Consider the following 18,076-nt stretch of genomic DNA (forward strand, 5'->3'; position numbering starts at 1 on the left):
GGCGATCCACCCATCTTGGTCTCCCAAAGTGCTGGAATTACAGGCGTGAGCCACCATGCCCAACCAACTAATGTTTCTTTATTCATTGGGCTATTTGGGGATCATGCAATTAGTGGAAAAATATGTTCCATAAGGTTTTGTCGCTAAGGAATAGTAGTGCAAACCCATCCAATCTAATCATAATACAAATTATTCAGTAGATCTGAAATAAGTCCCATAAGCCCAGGAAAAAGAGAAGTCTTAATTATTTGTACCAAAGAATGGCTTTGGAAGATTAATGTTAGAGGAGGGCCTAATACATTTTTTTGATAACACACAAGTATTTATGAAGTAAAAAACAACAGAGCGGACACAGTGGCTCATACCCCTAATCCTAAACACTTTGGGAGGCCAAGGTGGGCAGATCACTGAGGTCAGGAGTTTGAGACCAGCCTGGCCAACATGCTAAAACCCCATCTCTACTAAAACAAAACAAAACAATACAATACAAGTAAACAAAAATTAGCCGGGTGTGGTGGTGTACACCTGTAATCCCAGCTACTTGGGCGGCTGGGGCAGGAGAATTGCTTTAACCCAGGAAGTGGAGGTTGCAGTGAGCCAGGATGACCCCGCTGCACTCCAGCCTGGATGACAGAGTGAAAACTCTGTCTCCAACAAAAACAAAGAAACAAACAAACAAAACAAATACAGGAGAAATATTTTTAGCAACTTAACTTGAAAGTCAACAAAATCATAGCAAGCTTCTAGAGACTTGTTCTTCAAAAAATTTTTTAAATATTTTTGGGTACATAGTATGTGTATGTATTTATGCGGTACATGAGATATTTTGGCACAGGCATGCAATGTGTAATAATCACATATGGAAAATGGGGTATCCATCCCCTCAAGCATTTATCCTTTGTGCTACAAACAATTTTATTACACTCTTTTAGTTATTTTTAAACGTACAATTAAATTATTATTGACTATAATTATCCTGTTGTGCTATTCAATACTAGATCTTATTTATTCTTTTTATTTTTTGGTACCCATTAACCAGCCCCACTTCCCCCATCCCCCCACTACCCTTCCCAGCCTCTAGTAACCACCCTTGTATTCTCTATCTCCATGAGTTCAATTGTTTTGATTTTTAGATCCCACAAATAAATGAGAACATGTGATGTTTGTCTTTCTGTGCCTGGCTTATTTTGCTTAACATAATGACCTCCAGTTCTATGCATGTTGTTGCAAATGACAGGATCTCATTCTTGTTTATGGCAGAATAGTGCTTCATTGTGTATATGTACCACATTTTCTTTATCCATTCATCTGCTAATGAAGACTTAGGTTGTTTCCAAGTCTTGGCTATTGTGAACAATGCTGCAATAAACATGGGAGTGCAGATACTTCTTCTATATACTGATTTCTTTTCATTTGGGTGTATTATATACCCAGTACTGGGATTGCTGGATCATATGGTAGTTCTATTTTTAGTTTTAGGAGGAACCTCCAAACTGTTAGAGACTTTTTCTTGATGACTGTTGATTAAAGACCATCTTGAAGGGATGTTAAAGGGGTTACTGGGCTGAATATTTATTTTCCCTAGTTTCTTAAATTCTGTATCTTTACCTATTGGTGATTTTGTTTTGAACTGGCCAAAATCTAGAGTTTTCAAGAGCTAATCTAGTACAAGATATTTAAAATTAAATGTAATGATGTTGATCTATTCTGTTAAACATGAGTGCAGTGATTCCCCTTTTAAAAATATGCATAAAACCCATGAGTCAAGGCCAATAAGAAGTCTAGAGACTATTCTAGAGAAAAGTAAGGCTACTTTTTTTGTTTTTTTTTACGGTGGCAAAGTGTAAAGCATTATTGGCACATTTAATTTTCTTTAGCTACTTCATAAAATTATCAGTAGTTAGCCATCTTCAATATACTCGATATAGAATGGGATGGAAAGAAGAAAAAAGTTAAGATTTAGTGAGCAATGTCTGTGTATTGAGAAATCATATTAAAAAGCATAAAGAGCTTTATGATAGATGAGCAAAAGATTTTAAAATCTGTTGCCTTCCCCCATTGTCTACTGTTATCTTCAGATACTACAACTCACATAGAGCAGAACCATCCCTCAACCTGTACTGTTCACTTATGGACTACAGTGTATGAGAGAAATTAAACTCCTCACACATTACCCTATTCTCTAATCCTCTGTAATTTTTTATCTCTTTGAAAAAACATCTTAGACTTTTCTTGATGTAATGCTTCAGCTAATTGATTTAGATTGACATCCTTGCCCTAGCCCAAAGGAATCAGCTGTTTTGGTGTGCATCACTCAGGCAGCTTGCTTCTTGGAAGTCTATGTCCAATCTGTTGGTAGTATTGAAAATCATAGAATAAAAAAACAAATAAGTCCTTTGGACAAGAAAGCATCAGCAGGAAACTCCTTTCCAGCTCCCTTACTCCTGTGATGATGGGATGGGGCTACTGCTGTGAAGAGACTGGGCAATTTATAGTAGTATTTTGACTCATAAGGTTTTCATGAAAACCACTCTTCCTCGGTCAAGTTTAGACAGGTTCAGCATCTGGGAGCACCAAATACTATTAAAGTCTCCTGAGATTCTGCTGTCCCTTAGTCCTTGTTTCCATTTTTCCTAGGACCCCAAGTGGCCATAACAAGTTTATAAAGGAGGTGATATTCCTGTTTACTTTAATATTATGTTTCATAGTCCCTTTTACATTTACTTTTCCGACAATACTCCAAAATATATAATTCTCTGCTTATTTTACAGACAATAAAACAAACCCTCCGAAAACAGGAAATTTGCCAGAAGCTGGCAAGCTGGGAAGAAATAAAACCAGGATTTGAGCCAGGTGAGTTTGCCTCCGGAGTCCAAGACTTTCCCACTGGCTCTTCCCTCTTCTTCCTTCTGTGTCATGTTGGCTTTCTTCTGCTGCTGCCTAAGCAAAGGATTAGCATTTAACAGGGGTTGGGAGGTATGCCAAGATGAGAACACCACCACGTGGAGAGAACAGAGCTGCCTGCTCAAGGACTCTCCCATATGCCGAGTCAGCTCAATGAGCTGGGAGGCAGAGTGTGCAATGGAAAAGCAACAGGTCTTCACCACTAAGCAGCATACAAATTCCACCTCCACCATTACTGAGTAGTATCTACTGCCAGGATCGGTGTGGTTGCATGTGACATCAGACTCCTAGAAGACCACATCATCCATGGATCACAGCCTCTCCACTAAATCACTAACTTTCTCCAAAGTGTGTGTTCCTGACTCCTGGTCCACACTCCAACTCTATCTTAGAGCTGAACCCTTTTCTACAACCAAGGCTGGTTATCAGATGGCCCTGACCCTCTTCTCCTAGTCCTGATGGGCCTGAGAAATCTTCATGGTAGCATCTTACCACCAATCTACTTCGTTTTCATTTTTGGTCAAGATTAGAACTGTACTTTCTATGTCTTGAACTTCCTGATTTGGACTGCAGATTATTCTTGGTTTCCTCTAACCTTGCTCCTATAGCAGTAGCTTACTCCAGTCCAGCAAGAAACTCTCAGCCTATGACATGGCTGTGGTTCCAAGGTCATTTCACAGGTAGCCCTAGGGTACTTGCTAGCTTCACTGGGCATTAAAAGGGGTTTGAACTCACCTGGGTGGATCACCACTTTCCTCTCTAGAGTGGTGAGGGCAAAGTGGGGATTCTCCAAAACGAATAGATAAACCACCACTCTCCTAGGAAACACCTTTCTTCCCAACCTGTGGTCATTCAATGCCTACATTTTAACAGGCAGTACCAGATTTTCTGAAGGTTTGGGGAGAAAAGGAGAAAAGTGGGTAGATTGAGAGTATCACTACAATCCCATAGAATAGATTCCACATCACAGGCTATGATTTCTGGAATCAGCTTCTCTCTTGACAGCAGAGTTCCTATTATATCTTCAAAGAAATGTATTAGTTACTAAATCCTTTAAAACATTTTATTATGAAAAATTTTAAACATATACAAAAGTGGATAGAATAGTATAATGAAGCATCATGTAGCCATCACCAGCTTCGACAATTGAAAATTCATGGCTAATCTTCTTTTGTGTATACCCCATTTGCTTCTCCCATGTCCTGGATTATTTTTATACAAATTCCAGAGTTTATATCACTTTATCCATGAATATTTGATATATATCTTTTAAATATAAGGATTCTTTTTTCAAAAAAAACTACAATGCCATTATCACACCCCCACATTGATAATAATTCAATATTATCAAATACTCAGTCTTCATATTTTTCTGTTTCCCAAGAGATCATTGTTTTTTACAATCGATTTCTTCAAATCAGAAACCAAAATGAACACATTACACGTTAATATGTCATTAAAGTCCCTTTGATATATATGCACCTTTTTCTTCTTTTTCTCATAATTAGTTGAAAAAAGTAGATAATCTGTCCTGTAAAATTTCCCACGTTCTGAATTTTTCTGATTGCCTTCCTGTGATATCCTGTCTCCTGTATTTCCTGTAAAATTGATAGAGGGCTCAATAAGAATCTTGCTCAATCCTCTTTTTTTTTTAAGAGACTGGGTCACTCTGTGTTTCCTAGGATGGAGTACAGTGGCTATTTACAGATGTGATCATTTATAGCTCACCATGGCCTTGAACTCTTCCTGGCCTCAAGCAATCCTGCCTCAGCTTCCTGTGTAGCCATTTTCTATACAAATATTTAATAGTTTGTGTTGTATATTTTCTTTTGCATTATATGATGAGGCATAGAGTATATGATTGTTTCCCTACTTGTAATGTTAAATTTGATCAGTGTGTTCTGGTATTGTCAGCTTGATCCTTTCTTTATATAATTCCTCATTAAGTTTTTTATCTAATGGTTTAGAAGTCATTGAGGGTCTTTGCCCAAATTATTTATTTCATTAGGTATTGCAAAATGGTGACATGTAAATTCTGTTATGCCTTCTGCATTTATTAGCTGCAACTCATTAAAACAAAAATGAAAACAACCCAAAAAGCCTTCCCTTATCAACTATTTGGTGATGCTGAGATATGGTTCTTATGGGAAAAGTATGATAAATGCTTGATTCTGTCTCCCCTCACACTCTTTTCTGTTACCAGTTTCCAAAAGGTGACTAGTGAGCATTTTTAAGTATCATTATAAACACATGTATTTTAAAACATATTTAATTTCTTTTATCATACTGAATGCTAATATTTCTGTATAGATAGCATTCTTTAAATTGTAGGTATGGATATGCAAATACAAGCAATGGAAGGCCAGTGCAGTGGCTCACGCCTGTAATCCCAGCACTTTAGGGGGCCCAGGAGTTCCAGGCTGCAGTGAGCTAGGATTGTGTCACTGCACTCCAGCCTAGGTGACAAAGCAAGACCCTACTTCTAAAAAAAATAAATAAAAAGCTAAACATTGAACAGAGCCAAAAGGACTGTTTAGAGCTGTCCAGGAAGAAGGAGACCCATTTAGGGAGCAGTGGAAGGCTAATGAGTAATGGGCAGACTAAAGAGAATACAGAACCACGGAGCCAGCATTGGGCAACTGCAGTAAGAGTACTTTTAGTTGGAACTAAACAGGTAGCTCTGGGAGCTGGTGAGGAAGGCTGAGTGAACCCAGGATTAAAGGGAGAACTATGAGCCAGCAAACCCAGCAGGGAACTTGAGAGACAGCTTTTGAGTCAGAGTAAGGAGTTAAACTAAACAGCAACCTAATTTAAGCAAAAACTGCTGTGCATCTGTACATTGACAAATTACATTAGTATAAATGCACAGATAGTCTCATCTCTATTGTTATGCAGTTCTGCTGGTCTTTATTACACTTCAGAGATACAGAAGAGCGAAGTAGCACAAAGATGGGGAAGAAGAAGGAGGAAAGGCCTTGGGTTCAAGAATGTAATCTCTGGAGAAGTCTTTCAGTGCTCCCTTTTTCTCAGGCAGCAACTCAGAGACACTAGAAAACTTCTTTGGAGACTGCCTGAGATCTGTACTATCCTTACAGAAAGCCATAGTTGATGTAAATATTTTTATATTCTGTCTTAGGCTAATATAACAATGTGTATTACTTAAGAATGATTGTAAAGATTTTTATCATTAATTTTAAGGGAAAGTATAGTAAAATCATCAGAGATTATAAAGCAAGAGAGGATCTTAAAGGTCATAAAGTTGTAGTCTTAAATGAAAATATTAAGACAAAATCCTCATTCAATTTTTAAAAAGTTGACATTTAGATGAACAAATTCAACAGAATGCCAAGCTCTTTTGCCTCCTGGGCATAAAAGAAATACTAGCTTGATGAAAGAGTTTTAGCAATAAAAAGTAACAAGAAAAACAAACATAACTCACAACCATTATAAATTTTCCTTGAAAGGGGCATTCTCATATTTTATGAAATTAGAGATTGCTTAAACTATTTCCATTTTTAGAATTGGTAGTTTCAAGTCAGTCTGTAAAATATTAGCACTGAGGCCAGGATTTAGCATGAATACAGAAGTATTTTTTAACAGATAGAAACTCAAATGTAAATTTGGGTAAGATCGTATTTCCTTGATATTTTTCTTTATTAAACATAGCTTCACTTATCTATCCTTAAATAGAAGATAGAAATTTTGTGCTTTTAAAAACTGCTACTTTTTGGGCTTCTATTATTCTTTCTTTTATTGTAAAAGTAATACAAAGACCTCTAAAAAACAGAAAGATTATCAGACGTAGTATGTTTCCACTTAAAATGCTGTGACCATGTGTGGCCTGCATTATGACAAATGGTCATAGCCTTAATTTCAGCCTGTGTTTTCCACTTTCATCTGCTAAAGAAGCACCTTTTTCAAAATTGTCCCCCAAAAGTCACATTTAATGGTTAAAAATATTACTTTTGAAAGTATTTTTCACTTTCTTAAGGTAAACTTCATCAGAAAGACTGAGTATTTTAGGGCAAGTTCATGCATGATGTTGGAGCTTACTCCTCATCAGTGTTTCTTTCTGGATATGTGATCCATGTTCTTTAAGGAAAGGCTAGATGAGCATCAATAAATTCAAACGTAAATCTGAAAATGAACATTTAAACGTAACACATTATTCAAAAGAATGTATATGGGACAACTATTTTAAGGAATATCTCTTAGGGAAATATCATCTACTTAAAATTTGTGTATATGTGTGTTCATCCCTAGATGATACCAGAATAACCATTAAAGTGTCATCTTTTTTGGTTTGTTTTCTCGAGACGGGATCTTGCTCTGTCACCCAGGCTGTAGTGCAGTGGCATGATCACTGCAGCTTTGACCTCTTAGGCTTAAGCTATCCTTCTACCTCAGCCTCTCAAGTAGCTGGGACTATATGGGTACAACACCATGCCCAGCTAATTTTTTAAATTTTCTTTGCAGAGACGGGGTTTCTTCTCTGTGTTGCCCAGGCTGGTGTTGAACTCCTGGCCTCAAGTAATCTTTCCACCTCAGCTTCTCCAAAGTGCTGGAATTACAGGCATGAGCCACCATGCCTGGTTGTGTGTCATCTTCTGAGGTATTATTTTGAGAACATAAATAAAGAATTCCACAATCAGTTTCTTTTAAAAATTTGGATTTAAAATCCTCTTCTCCCCTACAATAATTTAAAAATATAATTATAATATGCTGTACAGACACTTATGGGTTAAAATGAACCAGATGCTATGTCCTTGCATTGTATGTCAGAACACTAAACCAATAATATAAAATGTTTATTCAAACAGCAGTAAGATACAAATTCTGAATGCATCATTGTTTTTATTTTAGCAGAAATAATATTTTAACTATTTCATGGGAACGGTGCACATCAATGGCCAGTAATTTTGAAGTCATTATTACATCAAATAAATATGACTTATCTACATATGAAATATCTTACAAATATGACATATCAATAGAAGATCTCACTCCAAAAATAGTTACGGAAATTTCATCAGCTAGGCTTGAAAACATGTCTTATTATGTAGTCATGCTTCTGAAGACCTGAGTTATTCTGTAACCAACACCCACCTCCTTATACTGTCCTAACCCAAAGGAGCCAGCAGTCATTGGAAATTGTTTACTCTTCGAAAAGAGTGTTACATTCTTTGCCAAAGTAAAAACGTGAAAAAATTGACTGACCTGATTTACATAAGAATTATTGATTGTTTTAAATTACCCTCCCCTCTTTACTTTTGTGGAGTGAAGCAAAATATGTAGACAAAGATAGAGTAACAGGTGTGTGTGTGTGTGTGTGTGTGTGTGTTTGTGTTCCTAAAAGGTTACTTTAAACTGTAGATAAGGTTAACTTTCTAAAGAGAGTATCTTTGTGCTTCTCCATGGATCAGTGATGTGGTCATTTTTGACCTCTTGCAGCACAGCTCCAATAATAAAAAAATTTCAAGTTAAACTTGCCATTCATTCCAAAGCAAAACTCACTTTCAGATGATTATCAGAACAAAAGCTCGGTAAACAGACTTTTGAACCGTGAAACAAATAACTCCCAGGTGGTCAGGCAATTCCAGCATTCATTTTGGAAAAAGGAAAATGTTGCCATAGAAGTAAGCCTGTGTCAACATCCAGTTCTATTAGCTCGTTTCCCTCCTCACCTTAGAAGTAGTATGATAACCAAGGCAGTTCCTAGATGCCAATAAACATTAGTTGTTGTTGTTTATAATGTAGTAATAATTACTTCCAAGTAGATATTGAATATCATCATATAACTAAGTATGGCTTGAGGGATGTGGAAGGAGGAGAAGCAGAGGAAATGTGTTTCTGTTGTCTACTTTGTAGGAGTGGAACATGGGGTTTTGTCTAGTTGCACATTTTAACTCCAATCAGCTGGCAGAATCACCTTCTCCCAGTCTGGCCATGCTTGTGGGTTTCTGTCCAAGAGTGAGGATTTAGCTGACATAGAAAGCATGGAAATGAGTTCATCCCTTTCAGCCTGGATTCACTGCATCACAGGGACAGCTCTTCAGTTGCCCGTTACAGAGGTTCAAATGGTATTCCATCAGCTGGTACAATGAAGAAAGTAAAATCAGGAAATGCAAAATTGAATGGGCTACTGCTTTACAAAATTTCTGACTTTGTTTTATAGGTTATTTTATTACCATCTTTACTTGTTTTGAATCATTGGAAAACTAAGTACTATGTTCATAACCATTTACATGTGACTTGACGATGAAGATGGAGCTGTTAAATAAATACTGCAGCATTTTGTTTTTAATGCCACCTGTATATGCTAATGATTATATATTTATAAGTGAGTCTTTCAGGCCAGGCATGGTGGCTCATGCCTGTATTCCCAGCACTTTGGGAGGCCAAGGTGGATGGATAGCTTGAGCTCAGGAGTTTGAGATCAGCCTGGGCAACACGGTAAAATCCCGTCTCTACCAAAAATCCAAAAAATTTAGCTGGGCATGGTGGTGTGCGCCTGTGGTCCCAGCTACTCGGGAGGCTGAAGTGAGAGGATCACTTGAGCTTGGGAGGTGGAGGTTGCAGTGAGCTGAGATCATGCCAGTGCGCTCCAGCCTGGGCTACAGAGCAAGATCCCGTCTCAAAAAAAAAAAAGTCTTTTATCCATAAAAGCTAGAATTTATAATTCTTTTGTATTCATAAAGCACCTGTTCCAGCACTGGATAACTTATAGACCTATGGTCCCTTGATTACTTGATCACAATGTATTTGTTTAACATTTTGAATGGTAGCTATCTTTATAATTATATTATTAGAAAACTTGTATATCTCAGAAGTAGATTCTAGTAGAACAATATTTAATTTAAAAACTAATAACAGTTAATGTATGGCATACTTATTATGTTCCACAAAGTAATTACTATTATTGTCCCACTTTACAGACAAGAAAAGTGAGGCTCAACAAGATTGCTTGAATTTGCACAGATGATAAGCGATGAAACTGGGGCTCCAGTACAGTTCTGTGTGATTCTATGCTGCTAACCACTACACTGTGTTGTCTCTCATATTTATACATTTGATGCAAGCCTTCCATACTTAAGTTTCTAATCCCCAACTTTAAGTTTTTCCAATTTAAAAAAGGGGGTGATATGTTGCAGGAAAGGATTTCGTATGGGAAAGAAGTAAGGTTGTCCTTGATTCCTTGAATTTGTTTGCTCGCCAATGAGGGCTGGAGTGTTTTCTGTCTTTGTTACTGTCTGCACTTTCAAGGAAAAGAAAATCTTCTCATCAGTGATATCAGAGTGTACCAAGAAAGATCAGTTGCTGATTTTCGGAATAATCCAGGTCCCAGTAAATATCAATGATTTTTATCAGCTTAAGAAGTCAGGCAAAAAAAAAAAAAAAAAAAAAAAAAAAGTCAGGCAGTCTCAGAATCAAATCCAATTCCAAGGTTGCAAATAGAACTCTAAGAAAGAAAAAAAAAAGAGAAATGTAATATTGTGGCTGGTAATTTTTGTCCTTTTTCACTGCGGACGTGAATATTTTGTTTAAAGATTTAGTTGGGCAACAGCAGCTTCAGAGAATTCTGCGAGATGGGGTTTGTCTCTAGAGACCCCTTCCGTATTAACTGGCTCCCTACTTGCTGGTTGGGCAGTGTCTTCCTGCTGCCTGTCCAGGGATCCTCCCATTCCCTCCTTTTAAGTCTGTCTTCTGAAAAACAACTCCATCTGATTTCTACCACCTTTCTAGTCTCCTGGCAATTTTTCCCTGCTGAGCTGGTTGTTAGTTGGTTACAATGCAATGACCCCCATTTCTGATTATGTCATGACTGATGCTACTATGTTAACATGTTACATACTCCAGGTATGGTTTAATGTGCATTTCATGGACACCATGTCTTGACTCAAAGATTCTCTTTCTAGGAGAGAGAAGTATAATCATAATAGAAAGTGTATTTTATTATAAAATAGAATAAAAAACAATACCACAGTGGATTAATACCCTGGGATACTGGGTTATTTAATTTAGAGGCAGGACAAAAATTATTGCTCAGAAAAGAACATGTCAAATAATTGGGATTATTAAAGAGATTACATGCAAAAACCATAATAACACTTAAGTCTCCTGACTCTAATCTGTACTTTAGTTAACAGATCCCCCCCACCCCGTGTAAAGAATATGTGCAGCTGGACGTGGTGGCTCACGCCTGGCTGAGCCCAGCACCCTGGGAGGCTGAAGCAGGTGGATCACGAGGTCAGGAGTTTGAGACCAGCCTGACCAACATGGTGAAACCCCATCTCTACTAAAAATATAAAAATTAGCCGAGGGTGGTGGCACATGCCTGTAATCCCAGTTACTCAGGAGTCTGAGGCAGGAGAATCGCTTGCATCCGGGAGGTGGCGGTTGCAGTGAGCCAAGATTGCTCCAGTGCAATCCAGCCTCGGCGACAGAGTGAGACTGAGTCTCAAAAAAAAAAAAAAAAAAAAAAATTGCTGGCCAGGCGCCGTGGCTCATACCTGTAATCCCAGCACTTCGGGAGGCTGAGGAGGATGAATAGCTTGAGCTTAGGAGTTCAGGACCAGTCTGGGCAACATGGCAAAACCTTGTCTCTAACAAAGATACAAAAAAAATTGCTGGGAGTGGGGGCACACGCCTGTGGTCCTAGCTACGTGGAGGATCTCTTGAGCCTGAGAGATGGAGGTTGCAGTGAGCTGAGATTGTGCCACTGCACTCCAGCCTGAGTGACAGAGTGAGACCCCATCTCAAAAAAATGAAAAAATAAATAAAAAAAAAGAATATATGCTATAGTATAAAAGGTTATCCTCCCCTCTTTGTGCCTCAGTAAATCTAGAGCTGTAGCATAATCATGAACAAGACATTTTTATTCTTGGTTTAGTAGATATAGCTTAATAAATTATATTCTTTTGAACAACTATTGGAGCAGTGAAAATTGCTAGTCGTCTTCCATTTCAACTGAAAGCTTTCCTCTGAACAAGTTGTTGGGACATGTTCAGAGATGCCTATCATGAGAACATATAATAGGATAAATTGACTGTGGGAGAAGAAGGCAGAGATTAGTCACTCACAGGTTGGCAGCATAAAGACAAGGTAAAGGGCTACACACCAGGCTTACAACCATAAGATGAACCAGCATCCTGCCTTAGTTTGAGTGGGTGCTTATTTCTTAATGACTTTATGAATTTTCCAGACTTCGATAATAATGCTGCAAAAGCGAAGAAAGAGGTTAAGTATATAAGTTGTAAAAGAGATGTAAAGAGTTTCTGTATTTGTGGTATATTCCTTTAGGATTAGTTTCCCAATAGAGAGAACAATGGTTAATTGGATAAAATATAAAACTACAGGCAAGTAGATACAAACATGTCAAGTATCAAATGCTAACTCAATGAGCACACTCTTGTCTTGTTATGTAACTGCTTGAATATCTCAAAAATACCTGCTCTAGGGTAAATTCTTATTAGATAACTATCCTGAGTTTTAAAGTATCCAATGATAACCAATAAATCTGTTACCTGTAGGGTTACATGATTTACTTAGTGCTTCTGAGACAAATCTCATACTAACAAGTATTTTATCACTAACAATCTCACCAGTCTCCCAGAATATCCCATGCTTGCATGGGCTACTGTGGGTATGACTTTGTAGGAAGTTGAGTGAATTAGAAGTGATGTTAGCTACACAAGAAAGGAAAGAGTCAGTCTGAGGCTGAACGAGTTTGGAAGCAACAATGAATATTCAAAAAGGAAAATATCATTTTATCTCTGGAATAGAGATAGTAGAAGTTGATAAATGCAGAAGTGGCTACTCTTAAATCCCAATCCATCCAGGCTTTGCAAAATCTGAATAAGGTCAAATCTCCCCAGGATTACTGATGGGTATAATCAGAAGAGGGGATGGTCAGAGAGGACATATTCAGAGGACTAAGTAAAGATAAATTACATGATGATCTTTTCTGTTACAGTCCTTCTTTCTTTTCCTGTTCTTATCCTTGTTTAACATAACGGAGTGGGCTCCTAAGTCTCGCTGGTGGCACCAGCCAGTATCCAATTCATTGCCCATTATTTGCAGAAGGCATGATGATTTTTTTCCATAATGCATGTAAGCCCAATATATAGAACCCTTGAAGTATTTCTTGTTGCTCCTAACGTGTTAGCCTAATTACAACTTTCTTGTTAGGGGTTGTTTCAAAATATACAGACCTAGCTGAATATTCCTGGTATTTTGGTATTTTTTTTTTAAATGGAGACGGGGTCTTGCTATATTACCCAGACCAGTCTTGAACCGGGCTCAAGTGATCTGCTCACCTCGGCCTCCCAAAGTACTGGGATTACAGGTGTGAGCCACCATGCCCAGACTATTTCTGGTATTTTATATTATGTCCTTAATACCTTTTTGAAATTAACAGAAAAGCTTCTAAAATGCAGTGGTTCATCTCTCAGACCTCATTATTCTGTCCCCATAATGTGTATCACAATAAAAATGACTGACAAAGGACTTTGAATACAAGTAAATATAGAAGCTCTATGCAAATATGCCTGTGGAATCAAGAGAAAGAAAGAAAAAGCTCTTGGAATTGTTTATGCTTTCTTTCATCTGAAGTGCCATTTTCTCTGTACATCAGATAACATTGATTTTAGTGTACTTCAATTCTCAATTTTCCATAAACCATAAAAACCTTAATGACTTCTCCAAAGCTCAAGTGAGAAGCAATCAATTAATTTTCCCAGCAGTTCAACTCTGTCAAAATTAAAGTGCTGTTTTAATGAATTTTTCAGACATTTAGGCTCTACACAGCAGCAGTTTAATGCCAAAAAGTCTTTCTTTGACCATTTCAGGAAAAGTTTAAATATATACCAATTAAACAGAAAGTTCAAATGTTTTAACCTTTATAATAGACATGAAAATGCAAGTCACTTTACATGGCATATTTCTAGAGCTTAACCTAATGCTAAGTCTACAGCAGCTCTGAACAGAACTGTTGCAGAATCATCCATAATATAACAGTGAAATGCATCAGCTACTACACATGTGATGCCATTCCTCCATGTTGTGATTTGAGGGAACACACACACACACACACACACACACACACACGATTGTCCTACTTCCCTCCATAGGTCTGATATCTAAAAATTCCCACTGCCAATACTACCTCTTTGAAATGAGCCATTTTTTAAAAGGCCATAGTAAACTAGTAAAAATTCCCAGAAGGGACAAGAGGATAGGAAATTAACATGCTTTCATTTGCATGATAATGACCAATAATACATTAGCACATATTAATTTATCGGATTACTTAACTTTCACTTAGAAAGCAGGGATTACAATTGGGACAGGTGCAGTCTGAAAGCAGGTGGCAACAGGGAAGTCTCCAGGGAGACAGAACAAATAGCAGTGATGGAAAAGAAGGTTCTGAGAACGGTAAGGATTTGCAAAAGCTGGAAGTAGCTTCAAAGTAAAGTTTATTTCAGGCTGCTCTGAATATGACGAAGAAGAATAAAACACTGGAATATTAATTGAGCTGTGAAATGAGTTAAAAATAGAACTAAATTACAGACAGATAGGAAACTCTAAGTTTCATTTGTAGAAGAATATGGATTGCGCTTTCAATAAAAGTTCAGTGATGTTGCTTGCTTGATACAATCTGCTTCATCTGGGGCATGAGAGAATCCACAGTGATTCTGAGAGGAGACCTTCATGGCATTTCATTTAGGGCCTGTTCAGGCTTTTCTGGTCTGTTTTTGGTTTGTATTTGATTTTTCTGGTTTTTTTTTTTTTTTTTTCACCTGGATTATAATGTAACATTTACTTAATGACTTAGTGAATTTAGGGAAGCCATCTCGAAGCTTCTTTATCTTGTTTATAATATTCTCTTTGCACAAGACTGGATCTGTTACAGTTCCTTTACGAGGAGGAGGCACTTTCACACACAACCATTAAACAGTCTAATTTGCCATTTGGCCTGTTTCCTGTTAGATTTCAAGGTGGTTGTAGACAGTCCCATTTCTTGGTGCTCATCTAATCTACTCTTTCTTATAATTTTGAGTTAATTCCTTTGTCTTCCTGTTAATCATTTATAGGCATTTCCATAGGATAGGTCTTTTCGAATCTCCCACAGGACTGACTGCAAAGTACAGTGCTAGAGGACCTTCTGAGTCAAGCCCTGGGACTTCTTCACCTACAGAAAGCAGGTTGGTATTCTTTCTTGGAAGCTGACCTGCCTCACGGTTGCTGTAATAGGAGGAGTGGGCTATTATCATTTGAACTGAGTGCAGTTATTCCTCCCCAACTATCATTTCCAGCCACACCTAAAGCTCAGGCAACTGTGTGGGTGGGCAAACAGAAGGAGCTTATTATCATTCATGACATAAATAAAAACCAAGAGGCAACCCAGTCACCAAGTGCAGGAAAGAAAATCATATCATAAATCTCATAAATTATTTTCCATTTACATAACCAGTAGCAAATATCACTTGTAGTGCTTAAATAATGTAAACATAAACTAGGAGTGACTCTTTTCATGGATCTTAATGAAACATCGTATATAATAAGTATGGAATAAAAAGGCTCATTGAACAGATTTTAAAAAGTCAAAGATAATATAAACAAATGCTCATACATGCATAATACATATGTGTCAGGCACTTTATGTGCATTGCCGAGACTGAAGTTTGCAGATTGTAAAAATAAATAAGCTTACAAATCCCTAAGGGATATTAAAAAAAATCTTTTGGTACATCAGACAAACTGATCTGAGGTTGATGTTCCTGGGGATTTCAATAGATTGGTTGGTCTGACCCCACAACTAGTGTGGAGATGAATGTTACTTAGTGATAAGTTAAAGGGAAAATAGATTTGTCCTTACAAAATGCTTTTGTTCATACTCTTTACTGAGACGCCCTGCAATTATGATATAATCTATTTGTTTCATTCCAGATATTCAGTCACTGTTACTTTGAAATAGGCTGGTGAACATTATTGTGTATTTCTTACATGTGGGCAAAGGAAAATTTTGGAAAACCACATCATTTGTAAATGGTTACATTGACAGAAGCAAGAATAAACTCAAACTTCTCTACTTCAATTTCTTAGCCTATTTACTACAGAATCGCTGATAGATATACCAATTCCTAGAGTAGTCTAGAAAAATCTCAAGTCTGCGTTTGTTTTCTCTATTGTTTTTAAAAACAATATTTATTAAAATTTTTGTATTAAAATGTAATATTGCTTTTTAAGAAAAATATTAAAATGTATTAAAAGAGAAGAATAAAACTCACAGATAATGTTAATAGACAGGACACATTTTGATGCATCTCTTCCCTTCTAAGAAAAGTCTGATTCATACTATATATACTGGTTTTCATTAATCTAGGAGGTCATCTTTATTAACATCCATCAATACTTTATGCACTATTACAAAATAAATGAAAAATTATGCCAGTACTATGATGCAATGCTTAACTACTAAGAATTATTATTTTATACTCGTTGGAAGAAATCCTTTAGACATAGGTTTTATCAAATATCTTTACTTACATAATAAAAAATAAGTGAAACTAATTGTCTAGGTATTACTAAAACTTTTTCACGTTCAAACTTTAATTCTTATGATTCACTCCATGATTCAGACTTTTCAATGTTTGTAGTTTTCCACACAATATCTTCTGTTTCAGCTAGGGTATTGGCAAGACAGCATTTCCTGAAAGAGTGTTCTGTTATTGTTTCTAGAACTTAGCTTCAAGCTGACCTCACCCCACCTGCAAGTCTTAATACACTTGGACGTGCCATGAAATGACAAGAAATATTAAGATTTTAGATATGTAAAAATATTAAAATTTTGCCTCTTAGAATCTGTGAAGTATGGTATATGTAACCCATTTTTGTGCTAAATGTTATAACATGAGATTTACTACTATCTTTTAAATTATAATGGTTAAAGGCTCTACAATAGTCAATTTAACTTATTTAAGCAATCCTCTATTATTGAACATTTAGAACCTTTCCCACTTTTTGCTGTTGTAAATAAAAGTATGATAGTCATCTGAAAGCATATACCTTTGGTCATATCTTTTATTCTTTCTCTCTTTCTTTTCCCTCCCTCCCTCCTCCCTCCCTCCCTTCCTTCCTTCCTTCCTTCCTTCCTCCCTTCCTTTCTTTTTTGAGATGAAGTCTCACTCTCTCACCAGGCTGGAGTGCAGTGGTGTGATCTCGGCTAACTGCAACCTCCGCCTTGGGTTCAAGCGATTCTTCTGCCTTAGCCTCCCAAGTGGCTGGGACTACAGGCATGCACCACCACGCCCAGCTAATTTTTTGTATTTTTAGTAGAGACAGGGCTTCACCATGTTGGCCAGGATGATCTCAGTCTCCTGACCTCGTGATCCACCTGGCTCAGCCTAGGTAAAATGATATATGGTTTGCAATTTCTATATATTGCCAGATTGCTAACTGAAATGTTTGAATCAACCAATGACCAGTAGACTATGTAGGCACACAATATTTTCTAACCAGTAGTTTTCACTACTCCTCAGCATATATACAAATTAAATCTTGCCTCTTGACCAGCTTACACTTTCCTTTCATTTCTTCCTTTATTTTTATCACCTCCAACATGATAAATAATTCCTTTTCCTGTTAGGTATTTACTCCTTTAATGATCCTATGAATTTCCACCAAGAAAGCTCTTAGTCATTGCTTCCCCAATCTATACTAGATATAGCCAGCCACCTTAATTTTCCTCTGAAGTCAGTTTTCTTAATCACTTCATTGCTCTAATTTTTTTAGATACTCAAGGGACTAAACCTGAATTTATTATTAGCAGCTTTTTGTCATGAAGGTAGGCGCCTTCTATTTAATTTTCCTGATGAAATGCTTATTTATGTCTAGTCTTCTATTCAATTAGTCATTTTTGCTCTTGTTGAGGATAATGAAGTCATTGCTCTCCATTCTGACCTAAAAGGTTTCTTTTAGAAATATTGTCAGGCCTTGGTGTAATAAGCAAGATTTCCATCTCTTGTATATTTATGGGCCAAGTCTTTCTGATCACAGGAGGTTTATGTAGGAAATTAAAACTATTTTTAATATTCATCCTTTCAGCAAGCATGCACTGGGCACACACTATGTATAAGGTGCAATGCTTAATGCCTGTGATAATACCAAGGTA

The 18,076-nt window shown here is 37.0% G+C and overlaps 1 long non-coding RNA gene across 5 annotated transcripts in view; it reads left to right on the forward strand.

The window, feature by feature from the left end:
* The window catches only part of LOC117089794, a 67,643-nt gene extending 50,889 nt beyond the window's left edge, over positions 1–16,754 (forward strand). For 2 of the 5 annotated variants that reach the window (XR_004439757.1, XR_004439761.1), the window contains exons 5-7: positions 2,772–2,853; positions 14,997–15,107; positions 16,645–16,754. This is a non-coding gene — a long non-coding RNA (uncharacterized LOC117089794). Of the gene's footprint in view, positions 1–2,771; positions 2,854–4,964; positions 5,118–7,767; positions 8,382–9,839; positions 10,278–14,996; positions 15,108–16,644 lie in introns of those variants that run through there. The other 3 variants (XR_004439758.1, XR_004439760.1, XR_004439759.1) reach the window with 3 other exon arrangements.
* The last annotated feature ends 1,322 nt before the right edge of the window (positions 16,755–18,076 follow it).

This window comes from Trachypithecus francoisi, unplaced genomic scaffold (assembly GCF_009764315.1).
Source record: "Trachypithecus francoisi isolate TF-2019V2 unplaced genomic scaffold, Tfra_2.0 Lachesis_group11, whole genome shotgun sequence".
Taxonomy (NCBI): Eukaryota; Metazoa; Chordata; class Mammalia; order Primates; family Cercopithecidae; genus Trachypithecus; species Trachypithecus francoisi.